Below are 17,110 nucleotides of genomic sequence, written 5' to 3' on the forward strand. Positions count from 1 at the left end.
GTCAGGTCCCGAAACCTTTACAGGCTGACGGAATGCCTCCTGGTCTGGGCTCAGCACAACCTGCTTTCACTGAAAGCAGCGCATGTGCCTTGGCGCCTGAATCTGGGACCAGACTGTCTGTCCAGAAACAATGTCCCAGCAGGGGAATGGTCGCTGCACCCGCAGACTAGAGGCTGACATTTTTTCGGGAATCCCACGGGTCACGGGATTCCCGTGGGATTCCTGCAGGATGGGAGTCATCTTTGCTATCAATCACGGGATTTGGACGGTGCAGGATAAATGGTTAACGGGAGCAGACGGGAGCGGGAATCAACCAATAGCAAAGACGACAAAAAAAGAAAAAAGTAAATGCATCATTTTGTAGTTTCCTTTTAATACGCCTACAATGTAACGCAATTAAAAAATAACTACACGACCCAGCCGTCCCAGAAGCCATCAGTGCTTTTTGTCACGGCTTACCGCCGAAATTCAAAGAGCAGTGATGGAGGGAGCTAACAGCCGCGGAGAAGTCGATGTGGCAAAAAATGATTTACAGCGCAAAGTCAGAAGTAATGACATGTCTATTAAGTTCACAGAACTGGTCGGAAAGTCTGAAATATTAATTAAGTTTATGAGAGTAGAATGTGACGGTGATAGCACAATGTACGCTGCTTGTAAGACATGCTTAGTCTTAGTCAAGTACGCAAGTGATTCAGGGACGAGCGGTCTGAAGAAGCACACTTGCAAGGCAAATTCGGGAAAGAATCAGGCAAGCATCGCTTCGTTCATCAAGCGAAAATTGCCGTATATGGGAGCGGTACAGGAGCGGGAGTCAGTTTAAACAGGAGCGGGATGGGATTGGGAGTCAATTTACCAGGAGCGGGATGGGATGGGATTATTTTTTAAACTTTGGTCTGGGAGTGGGACGGGACAAGATTTCTTTCTATGGGAGTGGGACGGGACAGGAGTGAAAATCCACTCCCGTGTCATCCTCTACCGCAGACGATCCAACTGCTGTGGGAGACATTCGGCAGAGCGCAGGTGGACTTGTTCGCGTCCCAAGAAAACGCTCACTCTCCAAACTTTTTCTCCAAGAGCAGGGATGTGCTGCTCGTGGCTCCGCTCTGGACGAACCAGAATTGGTTCCCAGTCCTGATGCGGCTGACTCAGCACTGCCCCGTGGCTGATACAGGTGAGGAGAGACCTCCTCTCTCAGGCAAAGGGCTCGAATTTGGCATCCTCGCCCGGATGTATGATCCCTACATGCATGGGCCATCAACGGGTACCCGCTAACCTCCAAGAGGGAGTGTTAAACACAATCACGCAGGCTAGAGGCCCGTCTACTAGACGGCTCTATTGCTCAAAGTGGTCGTGTTCTCTGCCTGGTGTCAAGCTCAAGGCTTTTCACCCGCAGACTGCGAGGTTACGGAAGTGCTATCCTTCCTTCAGGAGCTGCTGGATAATGGCAGAACCCCATCCACGCTCAAAGTATACGTGGCGGCCATAGCGGCGTTTGCAAAACCGACGTCTGGCCAGTCACTGGGGAAAAACGACCTGGTCGTGCGATTCCTCAGGGGAGTTCGGAGGCTGAATCCTCCCAGACCCCCCTAAGTCCCTATGTGGGACCTTTCTACGGTTTTTGAAGCCATGAAAGGTGCCCCATTCGAGCCAATCCATTTGTCAGACATGAAACATCTGTCTCTCAAAACGGTATTCCTTATGGCTCTCGCTTCAGTGAAGCGCGTAGGGGACTTGCAAGCCTTTTCAGTAAACGTGTCATGCACGGAGTTTGGGCCTAATGACTCAAAAGTCATACTCAAACCAAGGCATGGGTACGTGCCCAAATCCCTCAACACACCGTTCAGGGCCCAGGTTATTTCCCTGTGCGCCCTCCACTTTCATGATGAGGAGGAGGATGTGAGTCTCCTCTGCCCTGTTAGGGCACTGAGAGCTTATGTGTCCCGTTCGTCTGTCTTCAGACAGACTGAGCAGCTCTTCGTTTTGTTTGGCGGACGCTCCAAAGGAACTGGCCGCATCAAAACAGATCCTATCCAGATGGATAGTCGATGCCATAGCGCTGGCTTACACTTCTAAGGGCCTGCAGTGTCCTTTGGGTGTCAGAGCGCACTCCACGAGGGGCGTGGCCTCATCGTGGGCGTGGTCTAGCGGGATTTCCTTGCAAGATATCTGTATGGCGGCAGGCTGGGCCTCGCCGTCTACATTTATAAGGTTTTATAACCTAGAGGTTCCCGCCTTACAGGCCAAGCTGCTGTCGGTCTAGAATTCAGTACTATCTGCCCCTCTGCGCCAGCGCAAAATACTGAGTTTTGCTTGTGAATCGCTCACTGATCGATAGAACAGCTCCATGGGTGTTGAATAACCCTTCCTTATACCCAGTTCCGGCTTAACACGTTCACCCTGTCTGCGTGAAACACTGTTAACATAACTAGCTCCTGTGGGATGGTATTTCATGGGGAATGATTCTTGTAGTCTCTCTTCTCCGACTCTCTGTGAGTCTACGGTGATTATGCACTATATGAGCCCCAGGCTACTGCCCTTGGGACTTTGGTGTCGGATCCCAGTACGCACGGCGTGTTGCATTGTGTTCCCCATAGCGTAAGATATTACGCAGTACGAGAGATACTCTCGTAAGAGAACGTACTCGGTTACTAACGTATCCTCAGTTCTCTCTAGAGAGGGAACGAGTACTGCGTATCTTGCTGTGCATACAACAGCGCTGGTTTGCTTCAGTGATGAAAACCAGTTTGTATCAGCCTGTCGAGCGTATTTATAGGCCAAGGCCATGCCTATTCTGGTGGGACGTGACGAAATGGGCGCGAAGCGCCCCCATTGGGTATCACATCACGCAGGGCCTCTCTCAGTAGGCTGCTGCTGTTGCCGCAGGGCAGCCAATAGGCGCGTCTTGCCTATGTCTGCATGCTGCCGCACAGCGTTTTACGTTTACGTTACAAAATTAAGGATAATTTTTGGCTTCAATATCTCGTGGAAAAGAGGTTTTCCCCATAGCATAAGATATTACGGAGTACTCGTTCCCTATCTAGAGAGAACAGAGGTTACGTTAGTAACCGAGTACGTTTTACGGATATACAGTTTACCAGTTTATTAAGCACCCCCTGAAAAGGTGTGTATAATATTTGTTTACTGTTAGTTGTAACGAGTGTTTTTTGTACTTCGCTGTGTATGAAAGTTTATGGATAAGACTTCAATGCGGACTTCTTATACAGTGTTTATTCAGCTCTTACAGATTTAAGAGGGATATTTTCTTATTGATTTTCTGGAGTAAAATTGACGCTTCATCTTTTGTGTGATGTACAATAAACTTTATTGAACTCATCAGTATATTTTTGGCCAACATTCAGACGCGGTCCACTCCAACAGGCTTGTACTAATAGTTGATAAAAGCAAGATGGAAAAATAAGTTATAACCGTAATTAAACTAGACTATACCTGTTCTATCTACATAAAAGCATATATTATCTGGCTCTGTGGGCATTATTGTCTGACTCCGGGTCGAAATTAACTGAACATGGCTACTGAGAGTTTATGTTTTGATATTATCATTCCATGAGATGAGATTGTCCTGAAGTGCGAGCTCATGAGGCTCCGCACTCTGGGCCGGCAGCAGCTGCTCATTTGCATTTCAAGGGATACACTAAAACGGTGCGTTTTTCTGAGCCCCAAAAAGTGACAATTTAAATTATGCTGTAAAAAATTATCTGTTGGGTAATTTGAGCTAAAACTTCACATACACACTCTGGGGACATCAGAGACTTATTTTACATCTTGTGAAAAGGGGCATAATAGGTCCCCTTTAAACCATTGGTGTCATACTCAGTTCCTGGAGGTCCAAAGTCATACAGAGTTTAGTTCCAACCCTGCTCCAACACATATACCTGTAGCAGAGGATCTGTATCTCTTACCATTGAAGAAAGCGTAATGGCTAACTTGGATCATTCGACACACCTCAGCATATCGTGTAATGGCAGTGACGTCAGTGCTCGCAGTTCAAAGTTTTATGACAGTTCGTTACAGCTTACGTTAATAAGTTTCTTGTGGATTATTAGCATTGGTCTTGTAAATAAATGTTCTGTATTTGGAGATGTATCGCTAGGAACAGTAGGACTGAATTGTTTGTGGAATGAGCTTTATTGCGAAAAAAAAAAAGCATGAATATCTCTATTAGCTGCAAAGTGTTAGTCACTGCAGGGCGTAAAAAAACTACATTTAAGATTACTTTTAAAAACTTAGTTGTAATTTAATACATAATTCATTAAACTTTTTTTTACCATCATTCATTAAAAAGCGTTACATCATCATCATTATGCACACCGCAGTTGACAATATATATTAACAATATAACACAATATTTATAGTAAATTATTCATTTTGTCTTTATTCATTAAAATGCATAATATCAGTGTCATGCATACATGCAGTTATAATAGTCGTTACATTTCAAGTCTTATCATAACTGGTAAAACCTGAAAGCCAAAAAAAAAATAGCAGTATTTTTTACTTTTAGACAATATTCAATATCACTCAATATTACTATTAAATAATATTGCAATGCCGCAAATGAGTCTTACCTCTCTTTTTATCATAGTAAAATCTACATATCATTCCCAACAAAAGTATTGTTTAGCGTAAAACATGTTGAAGATTAGCAAACAGGCTGTAGTTTACTTAAATAATAAGTTGTTTCTTTGTTACACTTGTGGACTTCAAGGTTGAGGCTAGACTCTGCAGGACTGTGGCCCCTCAAGGATACTTTAATGAATCAAAAGTTTACAAGAACACAGTTTATTTGAAATAGAAATCTTTTCTAACATTATAATTCTCTATACTGCCTCTTTTGGTCAATTTAATGTGTTCTTGCTGAATAAAAGTATTAAGTTCTTTAAAAAAAAAAACGTACTCCAAACTTTGAAAAGTATAGTGCACCTTTTGTACAATTAGTGTGTAGGGTCTCCACATGATGTCCAAAGTAAATTCTAAGTACAAAAATCAGTTGAGAACCACTCAATATACTATATATACAATATACTGCTATAGCTCCTGTTCGCACTTGTGGAGTGACTCCTGGTACGCTGCAGACTGAGCAATTATCTCTTCATCAGGCTTAAATTTAGACAGGAACGTTGGGGGCAGCACGTCTGTGGGCTTGTTACCTCAAAGCTGCTACAGGCGACAGCCTGTGAACGCTGAACACAGTCACTCAACCATTGAGAACTCCCATGCTACAGGAAGACAAGCTATAGTATGTTTTCCTGTATGATTTCCCTCTCACCATGACACCGTCTGAAAAAAAGCTGCAATTTGGCGCTTCCCCAGTAACGGAGGTATATAAAAAATAAAAAATAAAATAAAAAAAAGCAGTGTCAACTTGAATTATCTGTAGTGTGCTGCATGCGATAAAAGCAATATGACAGACTTGGTCTAATTAGCAGTACTGCAGGGGTGGTAATACATTAATACAGTTCTATTCAATAACAGACATTTCATACAATCATTCTGACATGCCCATATCTTTTTCCATACTCATTATTTTGATATTTAAAATTTGATATTTAAGAATAAGAACACAATAAAATATAAATTTTGTAATTAAATCCCCTTTAACAATATTACGACAGCACAATCTCCAAGGGCCTCAGAAGCAACAAAGCCAATAATGCTAGACAAAACAGTCAACATTAATAATTGACGCCGCACATTAAACTCATTAATTTGGCACTTTTAATATCTCCTTATAAAACTACACCACTAAATGACACCAAAATGAAAATAAATTAAAATCACAGGAGCTTCTCTGACAGAATAGGCTGATCTCAGTGAACGTTTGGTGTCAGACTGAACAGGGACTAAGCGCCAGATAAACTGTCAAAGCTGTCTTCCTTGATTTTCGTGAAAGGTGAAGTTCGCTCACAGTTATGTAAGAAAAAGTAAAGCTATTTCAACAGTAGCTCATGGACTATGAATTTGTAATCTGTAGAGAAATACTGCACTGTCATTGACTTAAGTATAAATAATACACCCATCAACCTTGTACCTCAGTGGCCACAGCTAGCTTGTGCATTAATTTTATCCGTATGCTTTGATTCTTCCTCTCTTTGCGTTTTAGCCAAACGCCCTTTATCGGCTCTCTAGAGATATGTTATAGTGAATCACATATAGGTTCACCACCATGGCCCCATTCACGCTGTAGGGAATACAAGAGCAGAGATAAACGACAGTGGGGCTGAAAAGGAGACTGAGGCTCTGGGCACAGATAAATCTAGTGGGAGGAAACACTTCTTCAAGCTTGTCCACTAGATCAAGATTACTTGCAAACCCATTCAAGTAATAGCTTAGCCACTTGTATCTGTGCCTGCTTGAGAATCTGCTTGAGAAGGGGGTGGGGGTAACAGCATGCTGTTACACACATGCTATTGGTGTTTTATTTAATAATGATGTCAAAACAACATTCCATAGCCTAACTGTTCGAATCCAAGCTTCTTGTTTCCATATAATGAAATTGAACAGTGACCACCACTGTCTGCTCAAAATTCAATTTCACTGTATGGGAAATATAAGCTTCTTGGACATTCTGCTAAATATTTTTTTATATTTTTCGTCCAAGCAACAAAGAAAGTCAAAAGGGGTTGGAACGACACGATCATGAGTATATATTTGGTTGAAATATCCCGTTAAGTCATTTTTGAAACACTTCTGTTTTGACCTGCATAAAACAAACATGATCTTTATTTATTTTTATTTTTTTAAATCTTGCTGCTTTGTCAGAGAAGTGAGGAAACTCCCTTCAAAGCTCTGGGGAAAAGCAAAGCAATTATGTAAGCTCATATTACATGCATGTGTATTCACACATTTCTTTCTCTCTCTTCCATAACACATCCACCGTTTTTATCATTTATCACCAGCCTTCACTTCGCCTCTCTCCAATTTTCACACCTTTCTTCCCTGAGCCTCCAGCTTGATAATTTCGAGCAAAATATTGTCCTCCATTCTAGTTTATAGTAAGAGCAGTACATCCCCAAACAATTTGCACTCAGTGTGTGTGTGTGTGTGTGTGTGTGTTCTGTGTGTGTGTGTGTGTGTGCGTGTGTGTGTGGATTGTATGTTAATTGTGTGTAGACACTCACCTCACCATAGCAGAATTAAATGTAATCCACTGACATTGACACAATGTGGCATGAAGTATACATTAGGTAAAAAACGAATATATTCGAATGTCACATTTTCAAATCGAATACCAACCCACCGAACGAATATTCGGTTCCAGCCCTAGAATTCGTGGGACCGTGGTGTAGTTAGTTTATAGCCTACCTTTAGCTTTTTACTTCTGGCAGCTGCATTTAGGCTTCAAAATTCATAAAAGTTGTGTTCATCTCTGAAAATTATCTTGATGGACAAAACGTGCAAGTATCATAAACTTTGTTTTTATTGATAATCCAAAAGCCTATGGTAAAATCCTATTTTTGTGTTGAGTGAACCAGTGTGATGCTAACTGCCGGTTGGCCTACAAAGTGACGTCATACCTGCACCACTCTATTACGATGATTTCTGAAGGATCATGTGACACTGACGACTGGAGTAATTTGACTGCTGAAAATGCAGATTTGCCATCACAGGAATACTTTTTTTTTAAATATATTAAAACAGAACATTTTTATAAAACTATCTTACGGTTTCAATTTAGTTAATTATTGTATATTTTTGTTTGTTTTTAATCAAATAAATTCATCCTTAGTGAGCATAAGAAACTTATTTAAAAAACATTAACTTTTAATTATTAAATAAATATATTTTCAGCAGTTTCTTCGGGGCATACATTTTTTTAAATTATTATTCTTATTAAAATGTAAAAACACCTTGCAGACTATGATAGAGGTGTGTAAACTCATGAGAAAAGAGGGGAATGTAAACCTCACTGCACATACAGTATGTATAGGGGCTATAAGAGTAAAGGAGAGGAGAGGTCTAAGTGGATCCCAGTGAGCAGTACACTCACTCAGGCAGCTTGTTTTGCCACTGGAGATGATAGCACAGTGAGTTAATGAGAGCAGCTCCAAAGCCGCAGCCGAGTCTCAATCTAACAACGGCAAGAAAAACAACAGGAGTGACAACAACAGAAGATAATAACACCGCAATTACCCAAGCTAAATATATACCGGGGGCTATGGACCGTGGACAGCAACGATACCATTAAACTGACTCTGAGGTCTAGTTACGCTGCAAGTGAGCTTTTTCAGCTGCTAAGAAGGGCCTCAAGTACCTTCAGTGCATTAACTGACATAATATAAATACATATTGTCGTCCATAATTTCAATTAATTCCCCTGCGTGATGGTATTTTCCCCCAAACGTTCAGACAGAGCACTATATTATGTGTGACAAGTTTATTCAGTCTGCTTAGCCGCTTCGACCTTGATAAGGCCGGTTATCAAAATTTCTCCGTCTCAGAGCGCAGCCGAGACCCGTCAAGCTATCTGAGTCCGCGCTACGGAGGAGTGTTTCACACTTGACTGGCCGCAGATGTTTTTTTGTTGAATATTGATTTATTGTTTGATTGATTATTCCTCACATCATAAGTCTGCCAGTGAATGGGATCAGATGGCGAAAGATACAAAAAGCACAAAAGACTGGCTGGCTCATTATTCGAGGATCCGGATGTCGAGGCGGCTGCATTGTGGATGCTGTTCAATCTGAAATTACGATTTCTCCAAATGGCAGTATTATCCATTTTGGTGGGGAGGAATGATAATTGATTCTTTCTCTGCTGAGATAAGAGCTCATATCTGGTAAAAATAAAATAAAAGGGTTAGGAATAACATTCTAATGATTAAGTATTGAAGAGGCTGAAAGCACATCACTTTTACAAAATATGGGGATGATTCATGGTTTCTGCACCTTTAAACATGAAATGCAAAATATAGTTTGGCAACTGATCTTCCATAAACATAATTCAAAGGCTTTTATTCAAAAATGGCAAGGCCGGATGCTTTTTTAGAGGCTGAAAATGCATTCACGCATCTGAGATTCACAGAAAAAAAAGTATTGACTGAAAAAAAAAATATTCACTGAAAAAAAAAAGGTTCGTGAACAAGTTCGTCTGATTATCATTCTGAGAAATGGCACTATTAAACGTATACCTATATTCAGCTGTGACCAGACACCTTTAGCTAAACGCTCCAAACACATATCTCTCAAAAAATAGCCATGAATCTGTGGAACATGCAGCGCGAAGTCACAACTCACTTCAAAATGCTTTCTCCACCGCCACAGCACCTCATTACAGCCTTTCTTATGCAAATGCATGGAGACAAACTGGCATCAGACAGACACGCAGCCTACCGTCCTACAGGCATCTCTGCCTCTCCTAACGAATCCGTCTAAACTTTTGAACTCTCTCTTCCAGGTGTGGAGGCTCAGTGTTTTTAAACGCTGGCATTTTCTAGGACACCACATTAAATCGAGAAGCCTGTGGTTGAGTGACGTATAATCCTCAGATCTCGCCTCAATTTCACCGAGAAGATTCGGTTCATACGGCATCTGGAAACCAGCCAAGATGATGAGAGAAAACAGATTCTTCCACTAACGTTATTTATTTCACAGCTCTTCTTGAGAAACCCGTGCGGGCACTTTTATTTTGGAAAGTCCTCCTCCATGCGTTGGGACCTGTCCGACCTGTCAGAGCCAGCTACCTCTCTGGAGCATCAAACCAGCAGCCAACCCTCTCACTCAGTCCCTGCCATATGTCCCAGTGTTCTGCCAACTCCTTGCACACAAGACCTCAGAGCACCCCATTAGCAAAAGTGAGAGAGAAAAAGAAAGAGAGAGAGAGAGAGAGGGGGAGGGGTGAGTGAGACATGGATATAAACATACTTCGAGAAAAACAGAGGTGAGGAGATGGAGAGATCAGCAGAAAAAAAGCATCAGAGGGAGCAAAAGCAGAACAGAAACAAGATGAAGTGGGAAACAGATCAATTAGGAGAGAGAGACAGTGAGAAAGACAGACGTATAAGGTAATAGTGAAATGTAATAGTTCAAATGAAAATGTAAAGATTACACTTTATTTTAAAGTGTCTTTGTTATGCTGTAATTATACATTTAAGTACTGAGTAATACTACATGTACTATAGTGTGAGGATTAGGGTTTGGTTTGGTTTAGGGTAAGTTGCAAGTTATTATGCATAATTAATAGTTATTACTATAATAACTACTGTACATGTAACATATGTAACAATGACACTGTAAAATAAAGTGTTACCAAATGAAATAATTCTCATTATCATTTAATACTTCTTAGAAGTGGCATAACTGCCGCTTAAATATTATTTTGCAAATATATAGTTGGGTCAATCACTGTATTAATGATTGACCTAACTATATATTTATAATAAAATACCTTATAAAATAAATAAATAATCTAAAAAAACCTTGTAATGTTTATCTTTAACCATGCATATTTGAGAGCTGTATTTGTTTGATTTACTACAAAGAATCAAGTCATTAGTTCATTAGATTCATTAGATTCAACTCATTAGATTCTCACCAGAATCATTAGTTCAGGAATCATGGTTGCTCTGACATGTTTTTGATTCACTAAAAATAACTGACTCAAGGTCATTTGTTCAGGAATCAATTCAATTCAATTCACATTTATTTATATAGCGCGTTTCACAATACACATCGTTTGAACAGTAACTTAACAGAAAATGCATGAGTCCACATTACAATTTAGAGTGATTACAATTTAGAGTGATTACAATTTAGAGTGAATCAGACTGCACTGGTTGTGCTGTTGGCTTTTGATTCACTAGAAACAACCGGCTCATATAATATGGTATATCATATCACATACCAGTCATTTGTTTGTGAATCGGACTATACTGGTTGGCTTGTATTTTTTATGTTCACTAAAAAGACCTGCCTTATAAGAGTAATTTATTTAGGAACCGGACTATATTGGTTGCGCTGTATGTTTTTGATCCACACAACAACTTACAAATGGCACATAAGAGTCATTAATTCTGGGATCAGAATAAACTGGTAGCGCTGTATTTTTTCATTTTCACTAAAAAGAACTGGCTCATAAGAGTCATTTATTCGGGAATCAGACTATACGGGTTGCGCTGTGTTTTTGATTCACACAAAAAAAGGCGCATAAAGTAGTTTATTTGGGAATCTGACTATACTGGTTGCACTGTATGTTTTTGATTCACAAAAAATGGCTTAGAGTCATTCATTTTATATAGGAATAAAGACTATACTGGTTGTGCTTTATGTTTTTGATTCACTAAAAAAACAGCTTAGAGTCATTTATTTTATTTAGGAATAAGACTATACTGGTTGTGCTGTATGTTTTGATTCACTAAAAAAACAGCTTAGAATCATTTATTTTATGTAGGAATGAGACTATCCTGGTTGTGCTATTTGTTTTTGATTTACTAAAAAGAACTGGCTCGTGAGAGTCATTTGTTTTATGTGCTGTAGATTCAGTAATGCAGGATTCTCTATTTAGTATGGTGTTTCGTCAGCATCAGCAGAAGAGCACGAGAACCGTTAACAAAAAGTAATTTAATTAATAAAAAAGAGAGACAAAAAAATGCTGTTTTTGTGCATTTTTGAGAAAATGACAGACTTTTTATTTTTGGGTGCAGTGTTCCTAAAAGAAAAACAGGAGGTGGGCGTGAACAGACTGCCAAGATTCCCACAGACAGAAAGAGAGAGTTTGAGAGAGGTGTTCTTTGTAAACTCAGTCAGAGCTCTGTGCTGGATCAGTGTAATTTGATGTTATCGTCAGACCGTGAATGTGGATCCATGGGTCTGTGCTGATATTGAATAACAGCAGGGAGGAAAGCTCAGAATCTCAGCACTCAGAGCACTACCCTCTCTGCTGAAGCTCTCCAGCATGGACGCAATATGGCATACAGTCTATACGTGCCAGAACAGCCTTGTAACTGATCAATGAACACACGTACACATGGACAGCACACACATTCATTATACAGGTCCTTCTCAAAAAATTAGCATATTGTGATAAAGTTCATTATTTTCCATAATGTAATGATAAAAATTAAACTTTCATATATTTTAGATTCATTGCACACCAACTGAAATATTTCAGGCGTTTTATTGTTTTAATACTGATGATTTTGGCATACAGCTCATGAAAACCCCAAATTCCTGTCTCAAAAAATTAGCATATTTCATCCGACCAATAAAAGAAGTGTTTTTAATACAAAAAAAAAAAAGTCAACCTTCAAATAATTATGTTCAGTTATGCACACAATAGTCAATACTTGGTCGGGAATCCTTTTGCAGAAATGACTGCTTCAATGCGGCGTGGCATGGAGGCAATCAGCCTGTGGCACTGCTGAGGTGTTATGGAGGCCCAGGATGCTTCGATAGCGGCCTTAAGCTCATCCAGAGTGTTGGGTCTTGCGTCTCTCAACTTTCTCTTCACAATATCCCACAGATTCTCTATGGGGTTCAGGTAAGGAGAGTTGGCAGGCCAATTGAGCACAGTAATACCATGGTCAGTAAACCATTTACCAGTGGTTTGGCACTGTGAGCAGGTGCCAGGTCGTGCTGAAAAATGAAATCTTCATCTCCATAAAGCTTTTCAGCAGATGGAAGCATGAAGTGCTCCAAAATCTCCTGATAGCTAGCTGCATGGACCCTGCCCTTGATAAAACACAGTGCACTAACACCAGCAGCTGACATGGCACCCCAGACCATCACTGACTGTAGGTACTTGACACTGGACTTCAGGCATTTTGGCATTTCCTTCTCCCCAGTCTTCCTCCAGACTCTGGCACCTTGATTTCCGAATGACATGCAAAACTGAGCAACAGTCCAGTGCTGCTTCTCTGTAGCCCAGGTCAGGCGCTTCTGCCGCTGTTTCTGGTTCAAAAGTGGCTTGACCTGGGGAATGCGGCACCTGTAGCCCATTTCCTGCACACGCCTGTGCACGGTGGCTCTGGATGTTTCTACTCCTGACTCAGTCCACTGCTTCCGCAGGTCCCCAAGGTCTGGAATCGGTCCTTCTCCACAATCTTCCTCAGGGTCCGGTCACCTCTTCTCGTTGTGCAGCGTTTTTTGCCACACTTTTTCCTTCCCACAGACTTCCCACTGAGGTGCCTTGATACAGCACTCTGGGAACAGCCTATTTGTTCAGAAATTTCTTTCTGTCTTACCCTCTTGCTTGAGGGTGTCAATGATGGCCTTCTGGACAGCAGTCAGGTCAGCAGTCTTACCCATGATTGCGGTTTTGAGTAATGAAACAAGCTGGGAGTTTTGAAAAGCCTCAGGAATCTTTTGCAGGTGTTTATAATTAATTAGTTGATTCAGATGATTAGGTTAATAGCTTGTTTAGAGACCCTTTTCATGATATGCAAATTTTTTGAGACAGGAATTTTGGGTTTTCATGAGCTGTATGCCAAAATCATCAGTATTAAAACAATAAAAGACCTGAAATATTTCAGTTGGTGTGCAATGAATCTAAAATATATGAAAGTTTAATTTTTATCATTACATTATGGAAAATAATTAACTTTATCACAATATGCTAATTTTTTGAGAAGGACCTGTATACCTTCCCATCACAGCAGAGACAACATATAGAGCCAGTATGCAGAGCTCTCTAATCCCTACTGCATATCAATGCCATTATCTCAGACCTGTATTTCCATTACTCTCCAGATCACTAAAGTAAGCTCGGTTTGACGCTGTGTGGAAAGCTGTCCTCTCAGCACCGGTGTATTTTTAGAAGCTTGAATATGATAACATAACAGATCTCTGCTAGTATGTCTATGCATGTCTCTGCTTTCATCATTCAGTTATTCACTATATTTACGCTCTCTGACAAACAGAGATGTGTAAGGTAACCACTAATGGAGTGACCACATCGTTTGTACCGTTTCCCCCAGTTGGGACCCTCAAAGAGCTGCCACCAATTCTTCTCTCCTTTCATTCAGGAAGCTGACAGAACTCCATAGTAAGAGTCAGTCTACCTTGCATTAAGCCTAGTACACACTGCGCTAACAGTCACTAACAAAATAGTTGTTAAAAGATGACAGTCTGCCAATCTTCTATTAATGACATGAGTAAAAGTGCTGGTGTAGCTGTGGTGATGGTCAGGCCAACAGAACTGGGGTTAGGTGTCTTGCTCATGGACACCTCGACACTTGGTCAGGTGGAACTGGGGATGGAACCACCAACCTTCCGGTTTGTAGACAACCTACATGAACCACTGAGCCACTGCCACCCCATTATAAATGAATAAATGAGTAACTTAAATTTGCTGCATTGAGCAACAGAAAGCTGCTTGGTTTGAAAGTTCTGCTTCATATATCACTACACAATTGACAATTCTTTCTGAAATTATACTAATGTGACCACACCTTAAGACATGTGTATAGAATATAACTTTAATTAATTAAATTCTTTCCCTGTTTTTTTTCTTTTGTTGTAAAATTTTAGATACATTTATGCTTAAAATCAGGGGGAAGCCAGTGGGGCAGGACAATACAAGACATTCTCAAAAAATCTTGTAAAACAAGTAAATCTTGTTATAAGGATATAACATTTTCACTGGATCACAAAACAAAACAAAAAATGTGCCTTTTTTCAACAAACTTTTTGCAATTTGTTGGGTCAGTATGAACTAGCCCTTCTTAAGGCGAGACACGGCAGGCAAAAACATATTTTTTTTTTCGCTGGTCAATTTTGAGAGAATTTTGGGATATTTGTCTTCAATAACATGTCTTCTTTCAGAGTTGTGGTGAAAAAAGTCTGGAATACACATTTAGGTCTTTATTTTACTACACTTTGTCTGTTCGCGTCTGTAGATTTCTCATAAATTCATCAAAAGTTGTCGTTATAAATCATCCCTCTGCTCCGCGATCACGATATGCAACCGGTCATCACACACACAGTTAGAAAGCTCTCTCTTTCTCCTGTACAATACTACCTGATCCAAATATGGTCATTTCCTTTTTATCAGCAACCAATCGTGAAAATAAAAGGGGGGATTTTACTCTAAATGCGCAATCTCATTGGCTGATGCTAAATCTTTAAAGCCCGTTTTCTCAAAATGACTGTTCTCTCATACTCCAAGTCCGAAATCTCCACTTCAGTAGCACCTATCTACACCAATCTTTCCAGTCTTGTACCTAGTTATATTTATAACTAGGTATAAGACATTTACAGAGGGATTTGTAAATATGTTATTCCTAGCCTGATTTATATAACATTTTATTCCAAAAAACATGGCGAAAATAATTTTTTAAGGCTATTGGCAGTATATTCTGATTTACAGGATAACAAAAGTAGATATCCATAAATCCCTCTGTAATTTTTCCCCCATCGAATATGTGAAAACAAAGAAAAAATAATTTTGAACCTGGCTTTGTCCAATACTCAGATTTCGTTTTTTAAAATATATGCAAAATAGCGCGTATTTTTAATTAGACAATGCCTCATTTGCATATTTAAACATTAAATTACAGAAAACTTGTAATACATTTTTTTCTCATCTTAATGTACTTAATCAACTGGCAAAGTTTCATGGTGATATCTGAGAATTAAAAAAATTACCCTATTCACCTGTAGTGTCTCGCCTTAATGAAAGCATAGCTGTGCTTGCTCCCTCTTTTCTCTCCTCTCACAGAAAATGTGCTCACTACTGTCGCTCCAGTAGCCATTTTACAATCCATGATAGAAGACACAATGGTTAGCGCTGTAGCGCTGCACACTGCTTCACAGCGAGACTGCACTACTCGAATACACTACAAAATGTGATTAACACATCAGTGTGTTTTACATATGCACCCTTCTCCTCCTATTCTCCGGAGACAACTAAAGATTGGGGAAGGAGGGTGTCGGCAAGCCCTGATAGTAATTGTTGGTGCAGGGGAAAACAAGAGCAGGTTGAGACAGTTGGGAAGGGAGACGCAACCACTCATTTTTCTGTGCAAAAGCTCCCCTCCGTGCTTACCAGATCAAAGAAGGGAATTAAATGGACCACCCATTGAGTCAGATGACTGCAAAGACAGGACATGGGACAGCTCCGCTTCAGAACAACCAAGTCACTGAAAAGAATACGCAACAGAACGTTCTCCCAACCGAAAACATCAAAGTGTCCTTGTAGCTTATGTTGGATATGAAACAGTACGAGCACAGAACTACCTTTCATATTCAAAAACCAGTAGAGACAAACAAGACGATTACACTCGGGTCTGCATCTCCTCCTCCTGAACGCCACGATAATCATATTCTCCACAGAGTGAAGATGGAAAGCAACAAAAAGCCAAAGCTACTGGAATGATAAATAGGGGACCATGTAGCTTGGCAGGAAGACTAAACGATGGAATGAGGCAGTTGAAAGCTACACCGTCCTCAGGTACAGGTTCAGGCTCACTCCGGGCTTCAGCTTCCTTCATCTCCGTATACACAGACGTACACACCTCGGCTCAAGCTTTATGAATGACTCCTGATCCAGAAACACACACACACCCAGAGATGAGCTGAGGGAGCAGCCCTGCCGCTCTCTGATAAGCTTCCCTTCCTTCTACCTTCACTTCATCTACATAATTCTGCCTCTGTAAAATTTGCAATTGTTCATTTCATGCCTCAAGTGTTTATGTGCGTATATAAGTTAAAGGAGAGACTGGGGCTTCTCTGTCTTTACCTCTCTCAATCACCTTGTCTTTAATTTTCTCTCAGCCACTTCATTTCATTTTTTTATATTGCTCGATGGAATAAATCACAGAGCATCTGAGCACGGCAGTCGACCAGGCTTGGGGAGTGACAGAATATTTGTTATGTAATCAGGACACCAAAAAACATATCTGTATTTTGTTAGAATTACATTAAAATTGCATAAGAAGATTGTAGTTATTATTACCATTTTTTATTGTATAATGAATAAATAAAGTCCCCAGGCCTTTAGAAGCACGTTGCACTTCTCCACCCTCAACTGTGACCTTCAGACAGTCATGCAGATGACAACCTTCCAAATACCACTCTGGTCAAACATGCTTAAATTGTTTTAAACTAGTTTTTATAAAACAGAGACTTCTGGTCCTTGATTGTTATTGGCTGAGGCC

The 17,110-nt window shown here is 40.3% G+C and overlaps 2 protein-coding genes across 24 annotated transcripts in view; both read right to left on the reverse strand.

The window, feature by feature from the left end:
• Window positions 1–17,110, reverse strand: part of calm2b (calmodulin 2b, (phosphorylase kinase, delta)) — a 376,281-nt gene that overhangs the window by 272,404 nt on the left and 86,767 nt on the right. The gene's annotated exons all lie outside the window — the stretch shown is intronic.
• Window positions 1–17,110, reverse strand: part of nrxn1a (neurexin 1a) — a 204,591-nt gene that overhangs the window by 125,004 nt on the left and 62,477 nt on the right. The window contains exon 1 of one of the 23 annotated variants that reach the window (XM_077200879.1): window positions 9,351–9,669. The exons of 21 other annotated variants lie outside the window; for them this stretch is intronic. The gene's annotated coding sequence lies outside the window, so the exon portion shown is untranslated. Of the gene's footprint in view, window positions 1–9,350; window positions 9,670–17,110 lie in introns of those variants that run through there. One more of the 23 variants, XM_077200876.1, reaches the window with a different exon arrangement.

The sequence above is a fragment of the Siphateles boraxobius genome, unplaced genomic scaffold (assembly GCF_051911475.1).
Source record: "Siphateles boraxobius isolate OS27281-9 unplaced genomic scaffold, OSU_SipBor_1 46, whole genome shotgun sequence".
In the NCBI taxonomy this organism is placed as follows: domain Eukaryota; kingdom Metazoa; phylum Chordata; class Actinopteri; order Cypriniformes; family Leuciscidae; genus Siphateles; species Siphateles boraxobius.